Source organism: Lampetra planeri, chromosome 8, assembly GCF_965212315.1.
Source record: "Lampetra planeri chromosome 8, kcLamPlan1.2.h2, whole genome shotgun sequence".
Classification (NCBI taxonomy): Eukaryota; Metazoa; Chordata; class Hyperoartia; order Petromyzontiformes; family Petromyzontidae; genus Lampetra; species Lampetra planeri.
In genome coordinates, this window is record NC_136114.1 from 1,758,892 (window position 1) to 1,773,182 (window position 14,291).

The window sequence follows — 14,291 nt, forward strand, 5'->3', positions numbered from 1 at the left end:
GCAGGTTCACTAGGCGCTGTGAGAGAGGTGTTGTACGGACAGCGTCTATTCAGGACCACGAGCACCATGCCAACAGGTGCACTCACAGTGACTTTTGTGCCCTTTTTCCACTGGAACATCTGAGTCATGCCAGCACAGGGCCAACATGGCTCTGTTGGTTTGCCACAGGAATTTTATGGAGCCAGAAGCCAGAACCTAGCCATTCTACGCTGGCCTTACCCAGGCATCATCGTAGCCTGTGACCAATTGAGAGCCCTTTGAGATTCAATATTTTGTCATTTTTAAACCATCTGATAGCCAGATGAGATTACTTCTTCCTGTCCTTTGAGTGTAGGACACCACTGAGATACAGTGCAGGGTTTATTTGAGTTGTTAAATTAGTTTTGTTTGCATGGCACTTGGACATTTTTAACTGACAAACTCATTGAGTGGCCACAGTGAAAAAAACGTTAGGATGCTGGACATCAAAGATGATTGGTAGGTCACGTGTGGTGGGGTAAAGTGTGGGTACTCCCTCATCTTCCAAGAAGTCTGCTAATCATGGAAGTGTAGACCAAATACCCCCAAGAACTTCCTCCAGCGGAGTTTCTACCAGCAGCGGTGTCTTGAGCAAGCAGTTACTGAGCTGCACCTTCACCTTTTGACTGAGAAACGAGGGCAATGTACCACGTGGTGACTTAGACCGCTGTGAAAATTGTATTTGTTCGCACGTGCCAATCCAGGCGTTCATTCTTAACATTACGCTGGAAACATTTACTGATTCCTGACTATTAGAGCCAGGTAATCAATTCTGAAAAGCCTCATCGGTTAATAACTCTAGTGTTTAGTGATGGTCTATATGTGAGGGAGCGTTCGGATTTATTGTCTCTACATTTGTAATTATTTTATCCCTCTTTGTGCACTTTGAGATACATTTTTCCCAACAGCCATTTCCACTTCCTGCCTCACACAGAATATCACTCCTGAGTTGCAATGATGATACTTGTGGCTGGTTTCGCTAAACTCTTCTGAGAGGAAATGATGCCCTTGTGTTCCACTTGGCTAGCTGAGCAACTTACAAAGACGCACTGACACTGTACAGGTACTGTATGGTGGTGCTAGTTTATGACCGCCTTGCTTCTTGTCTGTGGTGTTATAATGTGTGGTGGTGGTGGTGCGCTTTGTGGTTGCGTTGTGCAGGTTCACTAGGCGCTGTGAGAGAGGTGTTGTACGGACAGCGTCTATTCAGGACCACGAGCACCATGCCAACAGGTGCACTCACAGTGACTTTTGTGCCCTTTTTCCACTGGAACATCTGAGTCATGCCAGCACAGGGCCAACATGGCTCTGATGGTTTGCCACAGGAATTTTATGGAGCCAAACCTAGCCATTCTACGCTGGCCTTACCCAGGCATCATCGTAGCCTGTGACCAATTGAGAGCCCTTTGAGATTCAATATTTTGTCATTTTTAAACCATCTGATAGCCAGATGAGATTACTTCTTCCTGTCCTTTGAGTGTATGACACCACTGAGATACAGTGCAGGGTTTATTTGGGTTGTTAAATTGGTTTTGTTTGCATGGCACTTTGACATTTTAACTGACAAACTCATTGAGTGGCCACAGTGAAAAAAACGTTAGGATGCTGGACATCAAAGTTGATTGGTAGGTCACGTGTGGTTGGGTAAAGTGTGGGTACTCCCTCATCTTCCAAGAAGTCTGGTAAGCATGGAAGTGTAGACCAAATACCCCCAAGAACTTCCTCCAGCGGAGTTTCTACCAGCAGCGGTGTCTTGAGCAAGCAGTTACTGAGCTGCACCTTCACCTTTTGACTGAGAAACGAGGGCAATGTACCACGTGGTGACTTAGACCGCTGTGAAAATTGTATTTGTTCGTACGTGCCAATCCAGGCGTTCATTCTTAACATTACACTGGAAACATTTACTGATTCCTGACTATTAGAGCCAGGTAATCAATTCTGAAAAGCCTCATCGGTTAATAACTCTAGTGTTTAGTGATGGTCTATATGTGAGGGAGCGTTCGGATTTATTGTCTCTACATTTGTAATTATTTTAGCCCTCTTAGTGCACTTTGAGGTTCACTTTTCCCAACAGCAATTTCCACTTCCTGTCTCTCACAGAATATCACTCCTGAGTTGCAATGATGATGCTTGTGGCTGGTTTCGCTAAACTCTTCTGAGAGGAAATGATGCCCTTGTGTTCCACTTGGCTGGCTGAGCAGCTCACAGACCCCAATTCACACTGTCCTGGCAGAGCATGGCGATGCTTGTTCATAACCTCGTCGCTTGTCTGTGGTTCTATAACAAGTGGTGGTGGTGTGCTTTGTGGTTGCGATTTGCAGGTTCACTAGGCGCTGTGAGGAGGTGTTGTACGTACGGCGTCTATTGAAGCCCAGGACCACCAGAACCATGCCAACAGGTGCACTCACAGTGACTTGTGCCCTTTTTCCACTGGAGCATCTGAGTCTTGCCAGCACAGGGCCAACATGGCTCTTATGGTTTTCCACAGGAATTTTACGGAGCCAGAACCTAGCCATTCTACGCTGGCCTAACCAGACATCATCGGAGCCTGTGACCAATTGAGAGCCCTTTGAGATTCAATATTTTGTCATTATTAAACCATCTGATAGTCAGATGAGATTACATATTCCTGTCCTTTGAGTGTAGGACATCACTGAGATACAGTGCTGGGTTTATTTGGGTTAAATTAGTTTTGTTTGCATGGCACTTGGACATTTTTAATAGATAAACTCATTGAGTGGCCACAGTTAAAATAACGTTAGGATGCTGGACATCAAAGATGATTGGTAGGTCACGTGTGGTGGGGTAAAGTGGGGGTATGCCCTCATCTTCCAAGACGTCTGGTCAGCATGGAAGAGTAGACCAAATACCACCAAGAACTTCCTCCAGTGGAGGTCCTACCACCAGCGGTGTTGTGAGCAAGCAGTTGCTGAGCTGCACCTTCACCTTTTTAGTGAGAAACAAGGGCAATGTACCACGTGGTGACTTAGACCGCTGTGCAATTTGTTTTGTTAGCACGTGCCAATCCAGGCGTTCATTCCTTACATTACACTGGAAACGATTATCGGTTCCTGACTATTGGAGCCAGGTAATCAATTCTGAAAAGCCTCATCGGTTAATAACTCTAGTGTTTAGTGATGGTCTATATGTAAGGGAGCGTTCGGATTTATTGTCTCTACATTTGTAATTATGTTATCCCTCTTAGTGCACTTTGAGATACATTTTTCCCAACAGCCATTTCCACTTCCTGCCTCACACAGAATATCACGCGTGAGTTGCAATGATGATACTTGTGGCTGGTTTCGCTAAACTCTTCTGAGAGGAAATGATGCCCTTGTGTTCCACTTGGCTGGCTGAGCAACTTACAAAGACGCACTGACACTGTACAGGTACTGTATGGTGGTGCTAGTTTATGACCACCTTGCTTCTTGTCTGTGGTGATATAACGTGTGGTGGTGGTGGTGCGCTTTGTGGTTGCGTTGTGCAGGTTCACTAGGCGCTGTGAGAGAGGTGTTGTACGGACAGCGTCTATTCAGGACCACGAGCACCATGCCAACAGGTGCACTCACAGTGACTTTTGTGCCCTTTTTCCACTGGAACATCTGAGTCATGCCAGCACAGGGCCAACATGGCTCTGTTGGTTTGCCACAGGAATTTTATGGAGCCAGAACCTAGCCATTCTACGCTGGCCTTACCCAGGCATCATCGTAGCCTGTGACCAATTGAGAGCCCTTTGAGATTCAATATTTTGTCATTTTTAAACCATCTGATAGCCAGATGAGATTACTTCTTCCTGTCCTTTGAGTGTAGGACACCACTGAGATACAGTGCAGGGTTTATTTGAGTTGTTAAATTAGTTTTGTTTGCATGGCACTTGGACATTTTTAACTGACAAACTCATTGAGTGGCCACAGTGAAAAAAACGTTAGGATGCTGGACATCAAAGATGATTGGTAGGTCACGTGTGGTGGGGTAAAGTGTGGGTACTCCCTCATCTTCCAAGAAGTCTGGTAAGCATGGAAGTGTAGACCAAATACCCCCAAGAACTTCCTCCAGCGGAGTTTCTACCAGCAGCGGTGTCTTGAGCAAGCAGTTACTGAGCTGCACCTTCACCTTTTGACTGAGAAACGAGGGCAATGTACCACGTGGTGACTTAGACCGCTGTGAAAATTGTATTTGTTCGCACGTGCCAATCCAGGCGTTCATTCTTAACATTACGCTGGAAACATTTACTGATTCCTGACTATTAGAGCCAGGTAATCAATTCTGAAAAGCCTCATCGGTTAATAACTCTAGTGTTTAGTGATGGTCTATATGTGAGGGAGCGTTCGGATTTATTGTCTCTACATTTGTAATTATTTTAGCCCTCTTAGTGCACTTTGAGGTTCACTTTTCCCAACAGCAATTTCTACTTCCTGTCTCTCACAGAATATCACTCCTGAGTTGCAATGATGATGCTTGTGGCTGGTTTCGCTAAACTCTTCTGAGAGGAAATGATGCCCTTGTGTTCCACTTGGCTGGCTGAGCAGCTCACAGACCCCAATTCACACTGTCCTGGCAGAGCATGGCGATGCTTGTTCATAACCTCGTCGCTTGTCTGTGGTTCTTTAACAAGTGGTGTGCTTTGTGGTTGCGATTTGCAGGTTCACTAGGCGCTGTGAGAGAGGTGTTGTACGGACAGCGTCTATTCAGGACCACGAGCACCATGCCAACAGGTGCACTCACAGTGACTTTTGTGCCCTTTTTCCACTGGAACATCTGAGTCATGCCAGCACAGGGCCAACATGGCTCTGTTGGTTTGCCACAGGAATTTTATGGAGCCAGAACCTAGCCATTCTACGCTGGCCTTACCCAGGCATCATCGTAACCTGTGACCAATTGAGAGCCGTTTGAGATTCAATATTTTGTCATTTTTAAACCATCTGATAGCCAGATGAGATTACTTCTTCCTGTCCTTTGAGTGTAGGACACCACTGAGATACAGTGCAGGGTTTATTTGGGTTGTTAAATTAGTTTTGTTTGCATGGCACTTGGACATTTTTAACTGACAAACTCATTGAGTGGCCACAGTGAAAAAAACGTTAGGATGCTGGACATCAAAGATGATTGGTAGGTCACGTGTGGTGGGGTAAGGTGTGGGTACTCCCTCATCTTCCAAGAAGTCTGCTAATCATGGAAGTGTCGACCAAATACCCCCAAGAACTTCCTCCAGCGGAGTTTCTACCAGCAGTGGTGTCGTGAGCAAGCAGTTACTGAGCTGCACCTTCACCTTTTGACTGAGAAACGAGGGCAATGTACCACGTGGTGACTTAGACCGCTGTGAAAATTTTATTTGTTCGCACGTGCCAATCCAGGCGTTCATTCTTAACATTACACTGGAAACATTTACTGATTCCTGACTATTAGATCCAGGTAATCAATTCTAAAAAGCCTCATCGGTTAATAACTCTAGTGTTGAGTAATGTTCTCTATGTAAGGGAGCTTTGGAATTGTCTCTACATTTGTAATTATTTTAGCCCTCTTAGTGCACTTTGAGGTTCACTTTTCCCAACAGCAATTTCCACTTCCTGTCTCTCACAGAATATCACTCCTGAGTTGCAATGATGATGCTTGTGGCTGGTTTCGCTAAACTCTTCTGAGAGGAAATGATGCCCTTGTGTTCCACTTGGCTGGCTGCGCAGCTCACAGACCCCAATTCACACTGTCCTGGCAGAGCATGGCGATGCTTGTTCATAACCTCGTCGCTTGTCAGTGGTTCTATAACAAGTGGTGGTGGTGGTGTGCTTCGTGGTTGCGATTTGCAGGTTCACTAGGCGCTGTGAGGAGGTGTTGTACGGACAGCGTCAAATCAGGCCATGACCACGAGCACCATGCTAACAGGTGCACTCACAGTGACTTGTACCCCTTTTACACTGGAGCATCTGACCCGTGCCAGCACAGGGCCAAAATAGCTGGTGGATTTCCACCGGCATGTTACCAAGTCAGAACAGTGCCATGCTACGATCGCCTCACCAGACATTCCTGGGCTGTGCATCAGTTTAGCTCCAGAGATCTGCACAACGTTTTTCCACAAATTTAAAGACTCCATCTCGCACCACGAGTGACGACTCCGTATTCTCGCTAAGGGTTCCCATTTTGTGCGTTGAATCCAGCTTTGTGAGGTTCGATTGTCTTCTGAAGAAGAGAGATAATTTCTGTAGGCCTTGGCCAATCCGGCGTGGCTGGGTTGGGACCAAGGGAACCATGTTGCTGTGCCCTTTGCACCCTCCCAGTGTGCGTGCGTGGCATCTGGCACTTGTTATCTTTCACTTGATGAACAACATGGGCTGTTACTCTGAAGCAATCGACGTTTGGATGACTTGCGTTTAACCTCTCCAGCATTCTGATTAGCTTCCAGCCGCACATTAGAACTCGAGCTTTTGGGGTTACGGCAGTTGCTCTAATTGCATGAGTCGTAATTATGTAAAAGTATTTTGAAAGGGCGCTTGGGACGATGCCAGCACCAGGATTGGAAGGGGTGGCAGTGCGAGCGTCGAGCGTATGGCACGACATGGTGTGAACGTGGTGCAATCCACAGCAGTTGCTGATTTTCTCGTCGTGCTAAGCGATGTATCGGTCCAAAATGCCACGTTCCTGTAAGGTGTGCATCGTGAAAGTACGTTGGCGCACACCAGCTCATATTGTAACGATAACGAGTACAAGGGAACGAGCATACAAAAGAAACCTCACCACTTGTTAACTAACACTGCCTGATAAGACTTTACAGACATTGTCTCCTTTTATAAAGCAGGAGAGAGAGAGATAGATTGCAGTTTTGGAGATCAAACTACACACTGGGGCTGTGAGAAAACCTGAACATTTTTATATAAAGTTGCCCAATTGTACATCAGTAGATGGTGAATATCAAATAAACTAATCGAAAGTCAAAATTAATCAAGGAATCTCTTTTAAATAAAAAGTATGACCTCACCCAGGAAATATGGCAATTACCGTCATAGGCACTGCCTCACCTGCACACGGCGGTGTGTGAGCTGACCCCCACACCCCGGGGTCAACGTGACCACAGCCCACTGGATGTGGTCGGTGACAGGCCACGTCCTCCTCGCACTCCGTCCGCAAGTGGCCCGTGACCAGACTCGACAGTGGGCCCTCCCTCCTCCTCCCCGATGCCGATGAAGCGGCTGTCGCCTAACTCGGCAAGACGAGCGAATGATAGTAAAATAAAACATCTTCATCAAATCCGTAGATTTGGATCCTGGAATAATAGGGCAGTGAGGCAGAGCCTCTGTCACCTGTCGTGTTTCCTGGGAGAGGTCGTAGCTCAGAAGATTGTAACCTGACGATAGAATGGTTTTACATGTGTCGGTGTTGACTGTAACATTGTGTTTACTTTACTTAATTTACAATAATTCATTTACAATAATAATTTGTATACCAGCTTTGGGCTGGTATACAAATTCGGAGACCTCGGTCAAAATTACAAAGTCATTCTAAGGCATATGGAGTACTATTTTGTAGGTATTTGTCTCGTTAAAAAAATATATGGCTCGTCATAACTGACACGTAAGTGTGACACATACACGAATCTGAACCCTCACTATCCATCTCAGTGTGGATGAACAAGTTCTTTCATGTTAGCATAACACCATGGTATATCATGAGCACAGAAGTGTACAATTTATTACGATGAGAACTACACTGCTATTTGGATGACTTACTGTGCCCAAAACAGAAGCCCGCTTGTTTCAGAAGTTCGCAGTTGGAATTCAGCAGACCGCCCTGGTTATTACCGCGGCGCATACTAACTGTAAAAAATGCTCCGTGCCATCTGCTTCACGCACAGTGGACAAAGATTCCTGGGACATAATTTAAAACGAGGCAATTTTCCGGCATTACGGGTCAATGTTTTCCCATTTGACAAATTACACCACAAATGACTCAAGTGGGATTATACGGAGCAATCGGCGCCCCCCTACTGGCAGACTGATGGTCCCTTACAGAGTGTTACAAATCTAAATGCAAAAGATGATTGACTGTACGTATACCCACATCTTTAAAGAGTTTGAAATGTATGTTTGATGTTGTGGAGCTGCAGCTGTTTGACATTCTCTTTGAGCGTTGGTGATATGTTTCTGGATTAGTGCTAATAAATATTCCATGCGCTGGGAACAAGTGCCCATTTCTCTGGTAGTTTATTGTGTTGTAAGTTTTGTAAACGTGTTATCGTTCGTGTACCGAAGCACAGCTTAACACATTTAACTGACTGTATCTATTGTAATCGTGAAATTATTTCTCGATTAAAATCGTGTTATGTCCATGTGTTCAATCCAGTCGTGAAATAATTGATTAATTATGTATCTTTCATGGAAATGATATGCAACTGTTTCCCTGGAAAACCAATGGCATTGGAAGAACAGAATGGAACAGTCTGAAGCATCCTCCCTGGGGCCATCTGAGCTACTCGCTGTTCCAGGATTGAGAACTCGCGAACGACGGCATAGGAATGATTATACCCAGCACCACACTCCTATCCCTGTGTGGGCCCCCCTTGCTTGAAAAACAGTCTCCCATACAGAATAAGTGGTGAATCTGTCCAAATAGCTGCTTCAAGACCTGCCCCACCAATTTGACAGAATTAGGTGTCACTTGAAATTATATCATCTGGAGTTTAAGTACGCTAGCTGGGATTAATGGGTTTTCCCCTTACCAGGCCTGACGCTGCTTATCCGATGTTCTGTTTACAATATCCTGATGCGTGATACGATACACATTTCTAAATCCTGTAACATATGGAAGTGTTTGTCGGAGTGCAGAAGCCACCAACACGTGTTCCTGCCTTTGACACTCATTGATTATAAGTCAAATATATATAGTAATGCTATACGTAATAAGTATTTGTACACTCGCAAGTCAGACGTGCTGTGTGTGTGTTTTTAAGCAAATCTAGACTTAACGCTTTCGTGACTGCAGGAATTCATATTCTTTGGTTCTTTCGGTAAAGTCAAGTATCTACATAACTTTACCGAAAGACCCCAATCATGTTTTTAAGCAGTTACGAAGCAAAGGCCCAAAACGTCGAGTGGCCAACAACAAACAGCGCTAAGTGCTAAAACATTTTGTGAAATGAGAGCTTGGGGAAAATAGACTGATGAGGAGGAAAGACGCAGAGAGAAGTGGTATGACCTGCAGTGGGGCGAGTGAATGTGTTGTGACCTGCAGTATCGCAGTAAATATGCAACATTGGCATGTGGTTGGAACCGTTGAATCAATGTCCCAACATCACCCCAACGTATCGTATTTCCTGGGATGGTTGAACACGAACCTCCGATTAGCACGATACAGTGCGAAATAAGTTCAACGTACATATGTAATGTGAGGATATATCCGGGTTGCTGACGGATCACAACTCGTTACGATGATTGGCTCTGCCGGTCCTGGCCCATAGCCAATGGGGGGAAGTGTAGGGGCGTGGCCCTGACGTAATGGGAAGGTGACATCTGTAAGTAGAGGATTGGTTCTGCTGGCTTTAGCCACAGCCAATGGGGGGATGAGTCAGGGGCGTGGTCCCGGGAGCGTACGATGGAGTCTAGAAGATTCCATAGAGGTTAACCAGGATTGGTGGAAAGGTACCACGTGACCCAGGTATTAAATAGGGGTGGAGACGAACAACACGTGGTCAGATCTGGAACGTACGGAGGGTGAAGCCACACTGGAGCGGGGTCCAGGCTGCCACGTGGCCGCGCGTGTCTCTCTATCCCTCTCACGCTGTCTGTCAGCAGCGTGAAGGAGTAAGATAGGAGTGTTGTGAACGAAAGACAAAGACCGGATTCCAGAAGTCGCTTCCACGACCTTTATTACATTGGTGACAGAAGTGCTTCTTGAGACCGTTTGGACAATTATTAGAAAATGCCCAAGCACCTCAAGAAAAGAAACCCACCGAATCTTCCGTCGGATGAAGATGTCAAAGCGGACGAGGACGAGCTGCTGGGAGCCACGGGTCCTCTACCGCTGTCTGCCGCTCTCCCCGACGCCGCGCATCGACGACAGGCCGGCGAGGCGACGTCTCCGGCTGCGGACGAGGGGTGGCGTTGGGTGGCGGAGCCGATAGAGTCGCTCCGTGCGATCCTGCTAAATCTTGCAACAGCGGTCGCGTCATCAGCGGCCCTCGGTCGACCGCGTGGAACTCACCCAAGGGCAGATGACCAAGATCTTCAGTGGGAAACGCCGTCCGCCATTACTCCTGCCGCGGAGGGGGAGGCCTCCATCTTGGGCGGGGCTGCTGCCACGGGGCCGCCGGACGCCATCTTGAGCTGGGCTGCTGCCACGCGGCCGCTGGACGCCATCTTGATGGAGCCGCGTGCTGCGCGGGGAGCAGGATCTGACACGCCCGAGGCCTCGTATATTTACCGCGGCCATCGCCTTCCTCAAATTCAAGAATTTGTCGCCGGGGGCGACTAGAGCGCGTTCACGTGGCGGTTCGAGTCAGCCTTTCGGTCGGTGCGATGGACGGAGGCAGAAGCGCTGGAGGCTCTGCCCACGCTATTGGACGACATCTCCTTGGCAGTCTTCCGCTCCATCCCGGCGAGTAAGAAAAAGACGCTGCGTGACGCTTTCGCGGAAATAGCGGAGTTCTACGAGCCGCCAACGGCGGCTACCAGAAAATTCATGCAGCGGCGCCGAGGAGCGGATGAATCGCCCTTGGCCTACCAAGGGGCGCTGTTGGCGCTTGCCATGGCCGCCTACCCCGATTCGTCAGCCGACTCCTGGATCCTCTCATCCTTTCTCACGATATTTATTACACATACAACGCAGTGTGGAATAGAGGAAACAGGCAGTGTCTGGGGATACCGTGTCCTCAACACGGCCGGGGAAATCGACAAGCGAAGTTCACGGCAAGAGGAAGCATGTTAGGTGTAGTAGCGATAAACGTCACGGTGGCGAAATGTTAACTGCCTCACCTGGTACGCAGAAGGACCGTGGGTTCGATCCCGACCCTTGACGCCTGTTGTATATTTGGAGTTTGCATGTTCTCCCCGTGGTGGCGTGGATTTGTCTCCGGGTCCTCCCGGTTTTCCCCTCCACATTTAGAAACATGCAGTTTACAGTATTTGGCTGCTATCAATATCCACATGATAAGCCACTTCGTTGAGCTATCATTTGTGGCCAGGTCGCTTCTAAAAAAATACCTATGATAGCTCAGTGGGCCTTACCTTTTAGAACGGGTTTAGATAAGAAAGAGTGGGTGTGCCAAGTGCTGTGGGACTACCACCACCACGAGGAGTAATTGTGAACGCTACGTATGTGTTTGTACGTTGAACTGCTTTCGCAGCGTACATAGCCAACGTGAGCAGAGGCTGTACAGCTCTGAATGAGCGCCGAGCTACCTGAGTTGCAATAATGTGTTTTGTATAATTAATGACGGTTAAAACCTTAAAACGGGGATATCTCGAGTGACATCGACAAAGTCGTGATGTTGGGCAGAGTACAAAGTGCAAGGGGTCAAATTGCGCAAAAAAATCTTCAAGATAACACTTTAGTGAAATAAGAAAAAAAACTCGTGACGGGCACACGGCGAGGTCGCTACGCGGGGGGTGTGTCGTGGGCAGTCGCCTTCTGCTCCATTCAGAACAAGTGATGCGAAAGAAGCAGTGGATTAGAGCACACGACAAATATACATCGTCCGTTATCTATTGCCTCGTGAATGACAGTGAGAGCCCGACATGACACAGGCCTCGGGGAATGCGATTACAGCACCGGCCGCGTTATGATTACAGCCAACGACCCGTGTGATGACGGTGGGACTTGCATGTGTGTGTCTCTGTGTGGGGAGCGGTGGCGCAGTGGTTAGTACTACGCTGTGATACGAACCTGGCGACCAGAGTTCTATTCCCGCTCACGGCCAACACCAGTGACAATTATCTGAACCGGTCATGGGCCTCCCCTAGGTCTACTCAGCCTCTAAATTAGGAATTGGTGCGGTGTGTAAACATCGCCACTGGGGAGATAAAGGCGGCCGGCCGTGGTGTTGGCCACTCACCCCCTCGTGTGCCGTGCAGGCCTTCATAGGTGCTCGCTAACAGCACTTGTTCTAACAGTCTATTCAGGCTATATGGGGGATCTTTGTCCTTTGTCTTGTGGAATATCTTCGCCGGTGAGAAACATCCAGGCTGGCCTGCCTACGATTCATTCTGGGTTTAACCAAGCTGGATTGTGTGAGGAGCTCACAAATCCTTGAAGGATCTGGACACAGGCCCATCGGTGAGCTCCGGCAGGCAAGGCTGCGTTGGCTGGGTCATGTAGCCCGCATGCCCAGCCACTGCATGCCTAAACAGCTTTTGTTCAGCCGGATCGAGAGGGCTTAACTGGCGCGGCACGGGCTGGATAAGAGATGGAGTGATGTGGTACAGGAGGATGTGGAGCTGAGCGGACCTGCCGATGACTGCTACCAGCGGTGTCAAAATCGGCCTCTGTGGAGGAGGCTCGTGAAGGACGCTGCTGCTACTGGGCAGAGGGAGGGCGGAGGAGCGACGCTCACAACAACGAGCGGAGCGCCGGGTGGCTAAAACATCAAATTGGCAGTAGGGGACACAGGTGGTGCATCGGCCACTCATCTCAGTCGACCCGTCGCACCCGCTGGGTCTGCCCCGTGACCTGCCAGCGGGCGTTCGACACTTCACGTGGCCTCAACGTGCACATAGTCTGGCACAAGCCTCGTGGTGACGTCACCACCACTTAGTGGTGAATGGCGGTTGTTGTATCTCAGTGTGTGAGTGTGTCTCGGTGTGTGATTCTGTCTCAGTATCTCTGTGTGTGAGTGTGTCTCCGTGTGTGTCACCGTGTGTGAGTGAGTGTGTGATTGTCTCCGTGTGTGAGTGTGTCTCCGTGTCTGAGTGTGTGATTGTCTCCATGTGTGAGTGTGTCTCCGCGTGTGTATCCGTGTGAGTGTCTCCGTGCGTCTCCGTGTGTGATTGTGTCTCCGTGTGTGTCACCGTGTGTGAGTGAGTGTGTGATTGTCTCCGTGTGTGAGTGTGTCTCCGTGTCTGAGTGTGTGATTGTCTCCATGTGTGAGTGTGTCTCCGCGTGTGTCTCCGTGTGTGAGTGTGTCTCCGTGTGTCTCCGTGTGTGATTGTGTCTCCGTGTGTGAGTGTGTCTCCGTGTCTGAGTGTGTGATTGTCTCCATGTGTGAGTGTGTCTCCGCGTGTGTCTCCGCGTGTGTCTCCGTGTGTGTCTCCGCGTGTGTCTCCGTGTGTGAGTGTGTCTCCGTGTGTGAGTGTCTCCGTGTGTCTCCTTGTGTGAGTGTGTCTCCGTGTGTGAGTGTGTCTCCAGTGGCTATTTGTACCACTGCCCCATGGTCACACCGATGTCATTGCCTCATCGCATCGTTACGCTCACGGTCTCAAACATTTAACGCTGTTGGGGCGCTCCGTCTTGGCAAAATGCAGCCACTACAGCTCTCACGGTGGTTGTCAAGAGGACCCAAATACGAAGCTTTGGCACACACTGCCCCCACGCTCGTTACGCGACTGGAAGGCACGGGACTGACTTGAATGGTGGGACCCAGCCACGCATCACTGTCCCATTCGGTGCGTGCTGTCCGGCAGCAGCAAGCCGTGTGCGGCTACTGACCGATGACTTCCCAGTGCACGCCACTCCGGAATCCATCGTGAAGCGCATTCGTCCTGCTGGAGCCCGAATTCACTACCGTTCATCCATCCTGATGGAGGTTCATAACGCAGCGGCTGAGGCTGCTTAGTCGAAGCCTAAGAGAAGATTCGAATGAGGGAGTTTACCCGTTGCCTTTTAATTTAGTTTTAAAAAATGAAAGTATTTTGTGTAAAGAAATTCAAATATGGCTAATTCCACCACTGAAGTGGGCAGAGGAACTCTATGCATAGCCTCTGTGAATGTTACAAATCAATACAAAGGCAATACGCACCTTTTACATATCCCAGATACATCCAATACATACCCCGAAACGTAAACATGTATATTTTACCCGTCCCATTGGCCACACAATACCTTATAGAAGTGCAGCATCTTAGCAGCATTAGTTCTCCACAAACCACATTTATAGTCTGCCAGCATATCATCAGCAGTCAGCCTCTCGCTTAAACAAATGCCGGGGGACCGCCAGATGTCTCAAGGCAATGACTGCCCCCTCTGGTAGATGTGCGTCCGAGTTTGAAGCTAAACTACACGACAGATTTAAACGTATTGTTTGATGCTGCTGCTGCATTGAGAGTGATGGTGAACAAGCATATATCATAATTTGG

At 48.3% G+C, this 14,291-nt stretch overlaps 4 pseudogenes; all 4 read left to right on the plus strand.

Annotated features, from left to right (window-relative positions):
* Positions 1-967: 967 nt before the first annotated feature.
* LOC144720512 (small nucleolar RNA SNORD53/SNORD92) lies at positions 968-1,053 on the plus strand (annotated as a pseudogene).
* Positions 1,054-2,133: 1,080 nt separating this feature from the next.
* LOC144720509 (small nucleolar RNA SNORD53/SNORD92) lies at positions 2,134-2,219 on the plus strand (annotated as a pseudogene).
* Positions 2,220-3,293: 1,074 nt separating this feature from the next.
* LOC144720499 (small nucleolar RNA SNORD53/SNORD92) lies at positions 3,294-3,379 on the plus strand (annotated as a pseudogene).
* A 1,082-nt stretch (positions 3,380-4,461) lies between these two features.
* LOC144720510 (small nucleolar RNA SNORD53/SNORD92) lies at positions 4,462-4,547 on the plus strand (annotated as a pseudogene).
* The last annotated feature ends 9,744 nt before the right edge of the window (positions 4,548-14,291 follow it).